The 12,703-nt window shown below is 47.2% G+C and overlaps 1 protein-coding gene across 2 annotated transcripts in view; it reads left to right on the forward strand.

The window, feature by feature from the left end:
• Positions 1-1,491: 1,491 nt before the first annotated feature.
• The window catches only part of LARP1 (La ribonucleoprotein 1, translational regulator), a 76,690-nt gene continuing 65,478 nt past the window's right edge, over positions 1,492-12,703 (forward strand). The window contains exon 1 of one of the 2 annotated variants that reach the window (XM_053926998.2): positions 1,492-1,682. The gene's annotated coding sequence lies outside the window, so the exon portion shown is untranslated. The remainder of the gene's footprint in view (positions 1,683-12,703) is intronic. The other variant, XM_053926997.2, reaches the window with a different exon arrangement.

Consider the following 12,703-nt stretch of genomic DNA (forward strand, 5'->3'; position numbering starts at 1 on the left):
CAGTGAGCTCCAGATTTGTCTCCCACCCTAACATGTGAGGATAAAGAGAGAAAGGGGGTGGGGGGAGGTAGCAGAAAATAAAGGGGGGAGAAATGGTAATGGAAAGAGACTTGACTTGGGATGGTGAACACACAGTACAATATAGGGATGATGTATTTCCATAGACTTGTACACCTGAAACCTATATACTCTCATTAACCAATGTCACCCCAATACATTTAATTTTAAAAAAAGAAGGGGAGGGGATATTTGCGAGAAGGGAATCTTGGGCAAGTCAACTCATCTCTCTGAATCACTTCCTTATCTATTAAAAAAGAGGCACAGGGATTGGACTATACTATAGCCATAGTAGCTTGCTTTCTCTTCTCCAAATACACCTGCCTCAGGTCCTTTGCACTTGCAATTCTTGGTACCTGAAACACTCTTGCTCCAGTTCTTCTAATGATTGGTTCTTTATCATGATTCAAGTCTCAGCTTCAGGATCACCTCCTTAGAGAGAGCTTCCCAGACCACATAATCTAAAATAGTCACCGCCCCCATCCCATTACTTTATCATATCAGCCTATTTCATTTTTCGTGGTGCTATTACCTATATAACCTGTTTACTTGTTCATGGCTATCTCCCTCTCTCTAGAGTGCAAATGCAATAAGACTAGGGTCTTTGACTTGTTCGCTGGTGTATCCCTAGGACCTAGAACAGGCCTGCACAGAATAGTTGCTGGATAACAGTGCCTGCTGAATGAAAGCAGGCCCGCTAACTGGTTGGATTGGATGGTCTCCAAAGTCCTTTTAGCTCTGCATCCAACAAGGCACACTCAATCCCGTGAGTGTAGACTCACATACAAGCATGGCTGTACCACTTTACAGAGGTGGCAACTGATGGCCAAAGGCTTCACCAAGAGGGAGGTGGTGTGGTCAAGTGGCACCAGGAGACTCAGGTTCGGATCCTCGCACTATTTTACTCTGTTCACCTTCCTTCCTAGAGCTGTGGGAGCGGGACAAGTCATTTTGCCCCTCCAAGGACAGTTTCTCCATCCCAAAGAGAAGACAAGTTGATAGTACTGGTCTAGGCTTACTGTGAGATAATGAAGCTTTGTGAACTGAACAGCCCTAGGCACTTTGCAGAATGTTTTGCCTTTTCTTTGCCCCCAGGTTGTCCCTGGGGTTAGGGGTAAGGGCACCAAAGGAAGCAGAGGACCAGGGTGTGGGAAAGGGGGAGCCATTTGTTTGCCAGGGTTTGTTTATTCACCTGAGTCCCTGGCCTGCCCCTAGCCTTGCTGCTCTCACCTGCTCAGGTAAAGAGGTAGGGGGAGCCTGACTCAGCCAATGAATTACGATCACTCTCTTAAAGGCACCTAGCAGTTGGCAAGAAAACCAGCCATGCAACCTGGAGAGGTCCCTGGATGCCAGGAGGCAGGCTTGAGTAACTAAGCCCTCCGTGGCCACACTGTGACCCCAGGGCCTAGTCACTCCGGGTCTTAGAGAGTGCTTTCTTCAGAGAGGCCTCCTTCACCTCACCCAGGGCTGGCTTCCCGGGAGGCTTCCAGGCCTAGCTGTCCTGGCAGACTCCCAGGGAGGAAAGACAACGTGGCCTTGGCAGCTGCCTGCCAGGAAAGAGCCCACTGGTGCCAGGAAGAAGACGTTTCCCTGTCCTGACCCCTCAGCTCTGAGTCCGACCCCTGGTGAGTCTCGATGGTCTGGCTTCTTGAACCTCAGCATAGCAGGGTGTGGTGGGCAGAGGCCCCTCCCGATGGGCAGAAGCTTTGGGTGCTGGTCCCAGCCATGCTGTGTGACCTTGCAGGTTCCTCCAGCTCTCTGAGCCTCCTGTTCCCCATCTGGGAAAATAAGGAGCTCAAACTTCCACGTCAGCTTTCCCTTTTACTATCTTCTCCTGTCACACCCCCTTGTTTTGAAAGATTTTGGTCTGCCAAGCTGTACCTGTTATGTAATGTCATTAATTGCTTTTCCCCCTTGTATGTTAATTGGGGCCCTATGGTGGCCAATCAGTGGTTTCTGGTCAGCAGGAACATAGTGATACTACTGAGCTGATGTAAGTTTAACCAAAAGCAAAGAAATGTGGTGTTTTAGTCTCTCTGTGAGATTTTATCTGGAATCAATATTTGGTTTTCATTTGGCCTTTTGAAATATGAGAAATAGGGCACCTGTGGGTAATTTCTAGAGAAGGGGGACTGTAGGTGGGAGAACCCTAGATCTAGTTTGTGTGGTTTAAGCGGGCACCAGGCAGAAATACTTCAATCACACCTCAAACCCAGATTCAGTCTCTACAATGCTGCTTCACACATGAGATGTGTTCTCGAAAGCGGAAGCCTCGGCCTGAAAACTTATATGGGGATGGACTGCTCCATCCAGGAGCCTCCACACTGGATTCCTCCCACCTCCGGCTGAGGCTGGGGAGCCTGGATGAGGGATCTGTGGTCTCCTTCGGGCCCCTGCTGGGGGGTGGCCAGGGGTGATGTGAACAGGTAGGAGTGAGTGCAAGACCTGGAAGCTGGGAGTAAATGGTAGACACAGCTTGTGCTAGGAATCAGGAGATAGGACTTGATCTCAGGCAAGTTGCCTAATCTCCTTGAACCTCAGTTTTCCCAGCTGTAAAAGGGGTCATTGTAATCTTAGCAATGCTTGCCTACCAAAATTATTCTTAGGACTAAATGAAATAGTGAATTTCATGGAAGCTTTGATTATGATGGAATCGTGGCTGCTTGTTAAGTTCTTTTTCTTTTTGAAATACCATTTATTGGGACTTTTTGAAATGTAGACTCATACAAACAAAAAGCAGGGGGAACAGCTCACTGAATAATGGTATTTTCTAATGACCCCTGAAACTGAACCCAGGCCTGGAGTGTGGCCCTAATGCAGGAGGCAGTATAATATGTGATTAAAGTGTGGACCTGGGAGTCAGACCATCTTAGGTTTGAATACAGACTATAAGACCTACTGGTGACTTTGGGAGCAAGTCACTTTTCTATGCCTCAGTCTCTTCTAAATTCTGCAGTGGGCTGGGGAGTGGGGGGAATGTCAAAAGTGCTGGCTACCCAGTGGCCCTTGTTGATGTTGTTGAGTTGGGGGTGCATCTTAGGACAGGAACTCAGAAACCACATGTTCCACTAGAGGATCTTAGATCTGGAGGGCTCTTGATCCTTGGAGGCTCGAGTGGGCTGGATAAACCAATTCAGAGGAAGATACTTGGGTCCATTTCCTCACACACCCGCCCCCATCTGGGGCAGCAGGGGCTCCAGGGTGACACTGGATGAGCAAATGCTTTGGAACCAGCACAGTCCCCCAAGGGCACTGGCCTGCTGCTCCTTGCTTGGGGAAGGGGTGGCTGTCAAGGTACCAAGCACCTCATTTGTGCTTCCTCCCCCTGTTCTCCCATCCCCTGCAGCTCCCTGCCAAGCAAATCAGTTTTAGGGGATTGTGACAGTGAGCCCCCTCCCCACCCAGCAGGGCGGCGGGGAAAATGAGATGGAATGAGGGAACAGAAGTTTCCCTGAAACAGGGAGGCAGCCACCCCTTTGGGCAGGTGATGCATGTAAGCTGTGTACATGTGCACAGGAGCTAACAAAATTAAAGTTGAAAATGTTCTAATGCTGTGAAGACCCCCGAGAGGCCATGTGAGCCAGCCCCCTGCTGGAGGGGCGGGGGAGGCCTCTCTTCTAACCGACACTAGACGCCTGCAGCTGTGCCCCAGGGAAGCCTCCTAAACATCTTTCCTTGGTAACCAGCCTTGGCATCTGAAAAGCCTCCCAAGGGTGTGTGTGGGGCGTGTGCAGGGTGTGTGCGGGGTGTGTGTGAGCATGTTCGAGGGCGTTGGGTGTCTGAGAGTTCCACGGACACAGAGCACCCACGCCTTGGAGAAAAATAAGTTTGAGATGGATGGACTGGGTATGGGTAATCCCTACAACCACCACGAAGCTTAGAGGCTCTTCGATGGAGGAACTACTGAGCATCTGCCATGGGCTAATGATTGTGCTGGGCATTTTAGTGCCCACTGAATCCTCACAGTAGCCCATTATATTATTCCCATTGTACAAATGGGAGCGCTGAAGCTACAAATCTTAAATAAGATTACTCAGCCCTGGCTGGTGTGGCTCAGTGGGTGGAGCGCCAGCCTGTGAACCAAAAGGTTACCGGTTCGATGCCTAGTTGGGGCACATGCCTGAGTTGTGGGCCAGGTCCCCAGTTGAGGGCGTGTAAGAGGCACATTGATGTTTCTTTCCCTCTCTTTCTCCCTCTCTTCTCTCTAAAAAATAAATTAAATCTAAAGAAAAAGAAAAAGAAAAGAAAGACTCTGTAGCTAACAAGTGGCTGAACTGGGATTCGGACCTTTTGATGTCTAAATCCGGAGCCTGGGCTCTTACTCATCTCACCAGAAGTTGCAAATCAGGCCCAATGCTGAAATCCCCAGGTGTGTTTTCTTTGGCCTACACAGTGTTTTGTTTTGACATTTTAAAAAAATAGACGTTGACATTTGAAAACAGGCATTTTAATATAAAAATCTAGATTCTGGCTTTTCTTTATTCATTTTTTTATTTATTAATTTTAGAGAAAGAGAGAAACATCAGTTTGTTGTCCACTTATTTATGCATTCATGGATTGATTCTTATATGTGCCCTGACCAGGGATTGAACCCTCAACCTTCACGGATCAGGATGATGCTCCAACCAACTGAACTACCCAGCCAGGGCTCTGATTTCTCTTTTAAAAATCAGAAGGAAGATGTGGCACTATAGGTCCACCTTCTCATATGCCAACAATCAACTTGAACTGATTATAAGCTGCTGCCTTTAAATGGCACATGTGATCTCTGGTATGCCACAGTCCCCACCACTCCCTACTACCCACCCAGACCACTTTGTGTTTATGATAGCAGCCTGGTCCTGCAGGCCCGTGGAGACCTGGGCCCTGGCCCTAGTACTGGCTGAAACTGGCTGTGACTTTAGGTAAATTATGGTATCTTTCTGGGCTTTAGCTGTAACCTGAACAAGTTAGTACTCTGAAATAACTTCCTTAATGGCTTTCTGTGCTTCTTGGGGGAGAAGTCACCAGTCTCCAGCACATCCACATCTTGGCCCTCTGGCTGTGTGTGACCAGAGTCTGTGTGAGTGACACCAGGAGTTGGCCAGTGTTATTTCACACTTTGTCACCAGCATTCCATTGCACTGCATGTCTGATATTCCTTGTGACACAAAATGCTTGGGGACATGTTGGGCCTGTTGGCACAAATCCTGGTGTGATGCCTATTCCCAACACTTTGACCAAAGAGTCTGACTTCTGCTCTGGCTGGTGTGGCTCAGTGGGTTGAGTGCTGGCCTGCGAACTGAAAGGTCACCAGTTCAATTCCCAGTCAGGGCACATGCAGGTCCCTGGTGTGTGGGAGGCAACTCACACATTGGTGTTTCTCTCCCTCTCTTTCTCCCTTTCTTCCCCTCTCTCTAAAAGTAAGTAAATAAAATCTTTAAAGAAAGAGAGTCTGACTTCCACATGCCTCCGTTTATCTCTCCAAGGAGGCTGATTGAGATTTCAGCCTCTGAGTGTCGTACTCTGACCCCATTTTTGCTGTAGGGTGCATGAGAGAAAATTTATAGCCCAGCTGAGACCGTTCTCTCTTTCTCTGTTACACACACACACACACACACACACACACGGCTCAGAAATAGCCAAGCTTTACAGGCCTTCGCATCTGCCTAGTGTCTTAATTGGGTTTCTGAGATCAGATCTCTAGAGCCCTGGAATTGTAGAGATGGGAATGTGGATGGTGCCTTGGCTGTAGATCATTTAGTCCAATACTAGCAAATACATTTCACTTCATTTGCTAATTCCAAGTAACTGGTAGAGTGTTGAGAAGGCTTCTGAAGCTGCCTAAGGGCATGGAATGATCATGTGCCGAGATCTATCATCCATGTCTACTGAGACAGGGTACTGTCACATGGCAAGGTATTGTCACAGTCCTTATGCCAAAAGTTATACAGAAATGAAAACAGATCTGGGAAAGGAAGATGCCTCGTCCACCCTCACTCAGCAGGGCGAGGCAGAGTAAGATCCAGAACAGGGCTCTCTTGACCTTGAGGCCACTACCGCTGCCACAGCATTAGCTCAGAGAAGGAAGCTGAGAACGAAGGAGAAATGACAGAAGTAAGACTAGGAGCCAGGCGTCCTGCCGCCCCTAAGAAGCCTGGCTGGCGCTGGGGCTAAGGAACTCTGTTCCGTCCCACTGGACTGAGCCCTGCCAGCCTGGCCTGTTGGCTTCTGCTCCACTTCTTAGAGTCCCTTTGCTCCTGCCCCAGTTTCCTGTCTCATTTTCCTCGGGCTCAGAGAGTGCACATCGGAGCATGGGGCCCCCAGGGATCCTAGGCCCTACATACCCTCTTTGGCAGGCTTCTGCACACTCCCCAGCCTTCTCTGTTCTGAAAGAGAAGTCCTAGGACTGGGGATCTTAACCTTACAGATGCCGTGGACTCCTCGGACAACCTGGTGAAGCCTGTAGGTCCCTGCTGAGAATGTTTTTAAGTGCATAAGACTACAAGGGAAACCAATCATATCAAAATACAGTTACAAAGATATTTTTAAATGTTTGTGATAGACTAATACACTTTCAGGAGATCTGGCAGCAGATATAATAACGTGTAATTTTAAGGTAATGAGGAGCATAACTGATATTTCAAGAGATCTCCAAAGACTATAATATGGTATGAAAATACCTGAGATTTCTCCCGATGACAGAGCGACAGGAACCGTCAATATTGCTCTGGTCATTGTCTGCATTCATAACTGAACACAGACTTAAGCTTGAGGTTAGTGAAAATAAGGGTAGAATTTTTTTCCATCCAAGTTCCTGAATTCTATCTGCTGACACAGGCTGAGAGGATGTCCAAACAGCAGTCAGCTTGTCCAGGGGTTTGCAAACTGTGGGCGCCATGGAACCCCAGGGATTCTGGAGGTCTCACGAAGGCTGCAACAGGGTGCGGGCAAGTGAGCCAACTGTCCAGATACCTCTGTGTCTACCACCTCTGCCTCCGCCTGAGAGGGTTTTCTTCAATCGAGTTCATTGTAGTGGTTTATGTAAGATTCCTCTGTAAAAAAGGGATCACCCATTTGTGTCAGAATGTCAAAAACCTTCACTTGGCCCTCCCTACCACTTCATATGACAGAAAGCGAAGCGAGGGAGAGAGTGAGGAAGGTGCTAGAGCAGCGATTTTCAACCTTCTCCCTCTCACAGCACGCAGAAACTAATCACTAAAATTCTGTGACACACCTAAAAATATATATTTTTTGCCAATCTGACAAAAATAGGTATAATTTTGATCATTCACACGGGGCAGTTATTGTTGGGTTGGCTGTTGTCAGTTTAGATCTGACAATCTAAAGGAAAAGAGGTCAGTGCCCCTGACTAAATAGTAGGGTATTGCATGTTTTAAAAATTCTTGCGGCACGCTGGTTGAAAACCACTATGCTAGACACACACTGCTGTTCGGTGGCTGGGGTGGGGCTTTGGAGGGGGCAGGTGGTGGGAAGTGAACTTCCGGCTACCTCTGCTGCCAACCATTCAGGGAAGCAGTCTTCTGGGGCCAAGAGTCAGGAGACCTGAATTCAAGGTCCTAGGTCTGCCACAACCTTGAGTTTCTCATCTGCTAAACAGAGACAGTACTTGAGGGTTGAGAGGACCAAGTAAGAGAAAGTTATAAGAAGTATCAAGAACCACTGAAGGGATTTTAATGATTTGTCTCTTAGCCTGAGACCCTTTCTCAACCCTCTGTGGGGTCTTCCTCCCCATCCCAACAAACCAGATAGTCCTTTTACACCATGCCAGTATAACCCCAGTCACCCAGCACAGTGACACAGTCCCTTTTGTGGCTGAACAACCAATCCGTCAGTCACCGAGTCTGCCAATTGACCCTAAACTCTTCCTCTTTGCTGTCCCTACTGCCATGTCACCTCGCTGGCATGCATTTCTCGAACAGCCCCAATCTCACTCTCTCTGCTCCAGTCTAATTTCATGGAGTCCAAACACCTTCTGACCATAAATTCTGACCCTGTCCTTCTGTTTCAAGGTCTGTGGTATCTCCCCACTGCCCACAAGGCCAAGTCCAGCCTCCAGAGCAATGCAACCCAGACTCCTGGGTATCTGCCTCCAGCCTCCCTACCTCCTCCTGCAGGGCGGCTGCTGCGCTCCTGCTGTTAGATTCGCCCCTGCCTTCTGTGTGAGTGCAGACAATTGTGCAAGCCCTGGGAACTGTGGGAAGAAGAGATGATTCAGGCCAGTAGAAATGCTTCTCTCCTGGATGCTGATGGGGTGGCCAGGGGAAGCTGGACATGCAGGGGACTCAGAGGGATTCTGTGGATGGGGACAGGGCACATGTCTGGCTCTGCCTTCTGTCTGGGCCAGACATGGGGTTATTTTCAGAAACTAGCCAGTAACAAGTGGATAAACCTGAGAGGACCTGCAGGGTTGGGGGTGGGAGGGTGAGTCTACCATTTGCTACTTTTTATGAACCAGAGGCAGGAACCAGGTCACTAGGAACAGAATACAGCCAAGCAATGGGGAATTCATAGAATCCCTGATTCTTAGAATATCAGAGCCAGAAGGGACCATGTGGATCTTTCCTCTAGTCTAACTCCTTTCTGCCTGAGATAGCAAAGTAAGTCCCAGGGAAAGGGAGTGAGTTGCCCTAGATCACATGAGTTTGAGGCACAGCCTGGACTGGAATGAACATCTGATTTTCTTCCCAATTTTCATGTTCTGGCCTCTGGCCTCTGGATTCCTGATAGAAGACTAAGTAACTGGTCCAAGACTGATTTACCAACAATGGGTTAATGTGTCACTCTGGGCAATGCAATGCTGGCTCTTACCAGAGGTTGTCAACACCTTAACCCAAAGGTCCCCAGCTAGGGGACAGTGAAAAGTTACAAGTGTGTTGAGATTGAGAACCCTCGGGTCTCAAGTGGCCAGGTGGAGCCTGGGGTAACCAGAGCCCCCAACTCTGATGGGATGGTGACCTTCAGACTTCAAACAGCCTCATTAGTTTAAACCAAGGGGTATCAAATGCTATCATGTACCATGATGGGGGAAGTTGGGAAGCCCAGCCTCAATCCTGGAGCACGGGTAATGTTAGGAGTGGTGGGGGCAAAGGTGGAGACAGGGAGTGTCTGAAGACACAGGTTCTAGTTCTAGCTGTGCTATTTCCTTCCGCCTTGACATTCTAGGGGGAAATAACATGAGAAAAAGTAAGAGGTACTGTTTATTGTGTCTCATTTAATCTTTCCAACAGCTCTATAAGTAGGCACTGTTATTGTTATCAACTCCATTATACAGTTGAGGAAACTGAGTCAGGGAAATTAAGGGACTTAGCCAAGACCCCACAACTGGGAAATGGTGGAGGTAGGATTTGAACCCAAGTCTATCTTTCTCTGGATTTTGTGCTTTTAACCGCTCTGCCGTATGGACTTGTTTGGGGACTAGTGGGAGAGGATGATGAGAGCTCCCCTGACAGCAGGGCTGCTGATTCTCCATCCACCCCTCACTACCAGGCTTCAGGAAAGCCTTCAGCAGGAGGGAAGCAGGCAGTGGGGTCCTGAAGACCCCTAAGAAGTAAGGACTATCCCCACCCTCACCTTCATGGGTGTGAAATTATCAGCAGGACTTCAGGTGGGCATTTTGGCTGGAGAAAACGATAATGCTCCAGGGGTAGAGCCCCCAGCCCTTGGGGATAAAACAATGGTGAGATATCACCAGTTGCTGCACTACCTCTGCAACCCACAGAAAAAAGACCCCTTGTGCACCACGCCAGCCCTCCCTCAAATACTAACTCCCGTTTACAGATTCAGGGACTCTGCCAAGTACTTTATACACATTGACTCACTTTAATCTTTGCAACAGCAGTATCTTGAGGATCTCCTATTATTAGCATCTCCCCTTTACCAGATGAGGAATCTAAAAATTGTCCAAAGCCACACAGCTGGTAAGTGGCAGAACTGGGATGTAAACGCAGGTGTGCTTGACACCCAAGCCCATGAAGTTCTGGACCATTATATTATAGTGTGGTGTTGCCCAGCGGGGAAGAGCACTGTGCTGGTTCTGGATTAGCCTGGAGCTCTGGTTAGTCAGGGAACCTTTGAGTAGGTCTTTTCTGGACCTCATGTTGAGTAATATAGAAAGGTAATTCCTTTTTTGCCTACAGTTTAAAAATTGTCAAAGTGAAAGCAATTTATAAACTGTTACTCACTGTTACTCATTTATTCAAATGGTATTTTTTAGAACTTAAAGCAAGGGAGCCCTGGCACTAAAGAGGAATAAGCCATGGTCCCTGCCCACTAAAAAATATAATATAAATCAATGCTAGGTGAGTGAGAGATTTTTTAATCAGAATAATTATAGACTAGCTTGTTGAAGACCACCCTCCTACTGAGAATTGTTAGAAGAGCTAAATGCTGAACAAAATAAATTTGTGTGTGTGTGTGTTTGTATGTGTGTATTTGAAAGCAATAGAGAACTATGGAAGCAACAGGGACCTGAGGAGGTCGAGATTCCAGAGATAAGGGAAATGCAGAGAGGTAAGCCCCATGCTCAGCTGCCTCTCTGCCCCTCAAGGCATATGCTGCTTCTCAAGAGATGGATAGAAGCTGAGCAGAGCATCTGGGGTGTTATAAAGCTTCAGGGTCCACCAAAGAGCAATGTCCCTAATAAACATCCCAGGCTTTCAAATGCAACCCCCAAAGGGCTACACCCTAGGAAGAGAGATGAATTAGAAATAGACTAGCCCGAACAAAATTGAAGGCTAGCATCTAATCAATTCAATTTCTTTAGGACTTGGGTGGGTTTCAATGCCTGCCAGAAGCAAAAGTAAAAAATCTCTCTGATTTTTCAGAACCTCAAATTTTCCTATATTTTTTTCATATACAATATCTGGCATTAGATCAAAATTTACCTGACATCTCAATAAAAAAGACCAAATGTCTGAGAACCAAGAGGGAAAAAAATAGGCAATAGAAATAGGCTCATAGCCCTGACCGGTGTGGCTCAGTTGGTTGGGCATCATCCCGCAAAGCAAAAGGTCACTGGTTCGATTCCTGGTCAGGGCACATGCCTTGGTTATGGTTTCAGTTACAGTCAGGGTGTGTACAGTCGGTGTTTCTCTCTCACATCGATGTTTCTTTCTCTCTCTTTCTCCCTCTCTTCCCCTCTCTCTGTAGTAAATAAAATCTTAGAATCAAAAGAAACAGGCTCATAGAAGGTCCAGATATTGACATTATAAGACATAGGTTTTAAAACATATATGATTAATATATTCAAGAAATGCTGTGACCAGATGGGGAATTTTAGCAGAGAATTAGAATCCATCAAGGAGAATCAGGTGAAAATTCTAAGCCTGAGATACAGTAACTGAAGTTAAGAACTTAGTAGGTGGGTAGGACAGTACAGCAGCACAGGCAAAGAGAAAATTAGTGAACTGAAAGGTCAGTAGGAAGTGCCCAGACTACAGGACATATAATGCAGAAAAAAGTCATGGGAACATGTTGAAATGTCTAAATATTGGTAACTGAAGTCCGAGAGTGGGGGATGGAGAGGGAGAGGACGAAGAAGAAAAGGAAGAGGGAAGAAAGTAGGGAATGGGGATAGGGAGAGGGAGGAGGAAGAAGAGAGGAGAGAATAAAAGAGAAATGAAGCAGTATTTGATGGTGGTCAGTAATTTTCCAAAGTTGGTGAAAGACATCAAGCTACAGATTTAAGAATCACTTCAAACCCCACGCAGCCCTGGCTGGCGTGGCTCAGTGGACTGAGCACTGGCCTGCGAACCACTTGGTTTGATTCTCAGTCAGGGCACGTGCCTGGGCGGCAGGCCAGGTCCCTGGTTGTGGTCATGTGAGAGGCAACCGATCGACGTTTCTCTCCCTCTCTTTCTCCCTCCCTTCCCTTCTCTTTAAAAATAAATAAATAAAATCTTTTAAAAAAACCAACCAAGCTGAATAAGCCAGACAAACCTGAACTAGGGCCTCTAACTGCTGAAACCAGAGGTAAGGGGAAAATCTTAAAGGACCAATAGTAAAACTGACAGGTGCTCAACAGAAATCATAAAAGCCAGGAGACAATAGAAAGATACCTTCAGGGTGATGAATGAGAATAAATACTATGTGAGCATGGGTTCATGGTTCTCCAGTTTTAATGCCTATGGATTAGCTGGGCTGGGGTAGGAAGAGGAGAATGTTCAAGTTTTAGATTCCCAGATCCCACCCCAGATATTTGGATTTAGCAGCCCTGGGGTAGAGTTAAGGACTCTACTTTCAAAAAGTATCCTGCTGTGTTTGATGCAGTGGGTCTGTGGTAGATTGTTTGCAGTTACGGCTGTAACAGCTCCTCCCATTCCTGCACCCGTGCCCATTTGCAATGTGACTTTGCCACTCTTCCAATCAAGAGATAGAGTTTGTTTTTCCTCCTTTTGGATCTGGGCTTGTCCGATGGCTTACTTTGATGAATAGGTATTGGTTGAAATGATATTATGGGACATCGTAGCCTTGGCCTCAAGAGGTCTTGCATTTTCAGCATTCACCCTTCTAAAACTCAGCTGCCATGAAAAAAAGAAAGAAAGAAAAATCAAAAGAAAACCTGAGCCTATCCTGCTGGAGACATATGGAGAGACAAGCACAGCCAGCACTAACCATCAGGTAGATGAGTGAGGCATGGATCTGC

This window comes from Desmodus rotundus, chromosome 6 (assembly GCF_022682495.2).
Source record: "Desmodus rotundus isolate HL8 chromosome 6, HLdesRot8A.1, whole genome shotgun sequence".
In the NCBI taxonomy this organism is placed as follows: Eukaryota; Metazoa; Chordata; class Mammalia; order Chiroptera; family Phyllostomidae; genus Desmodus; species Desmodus rotundus.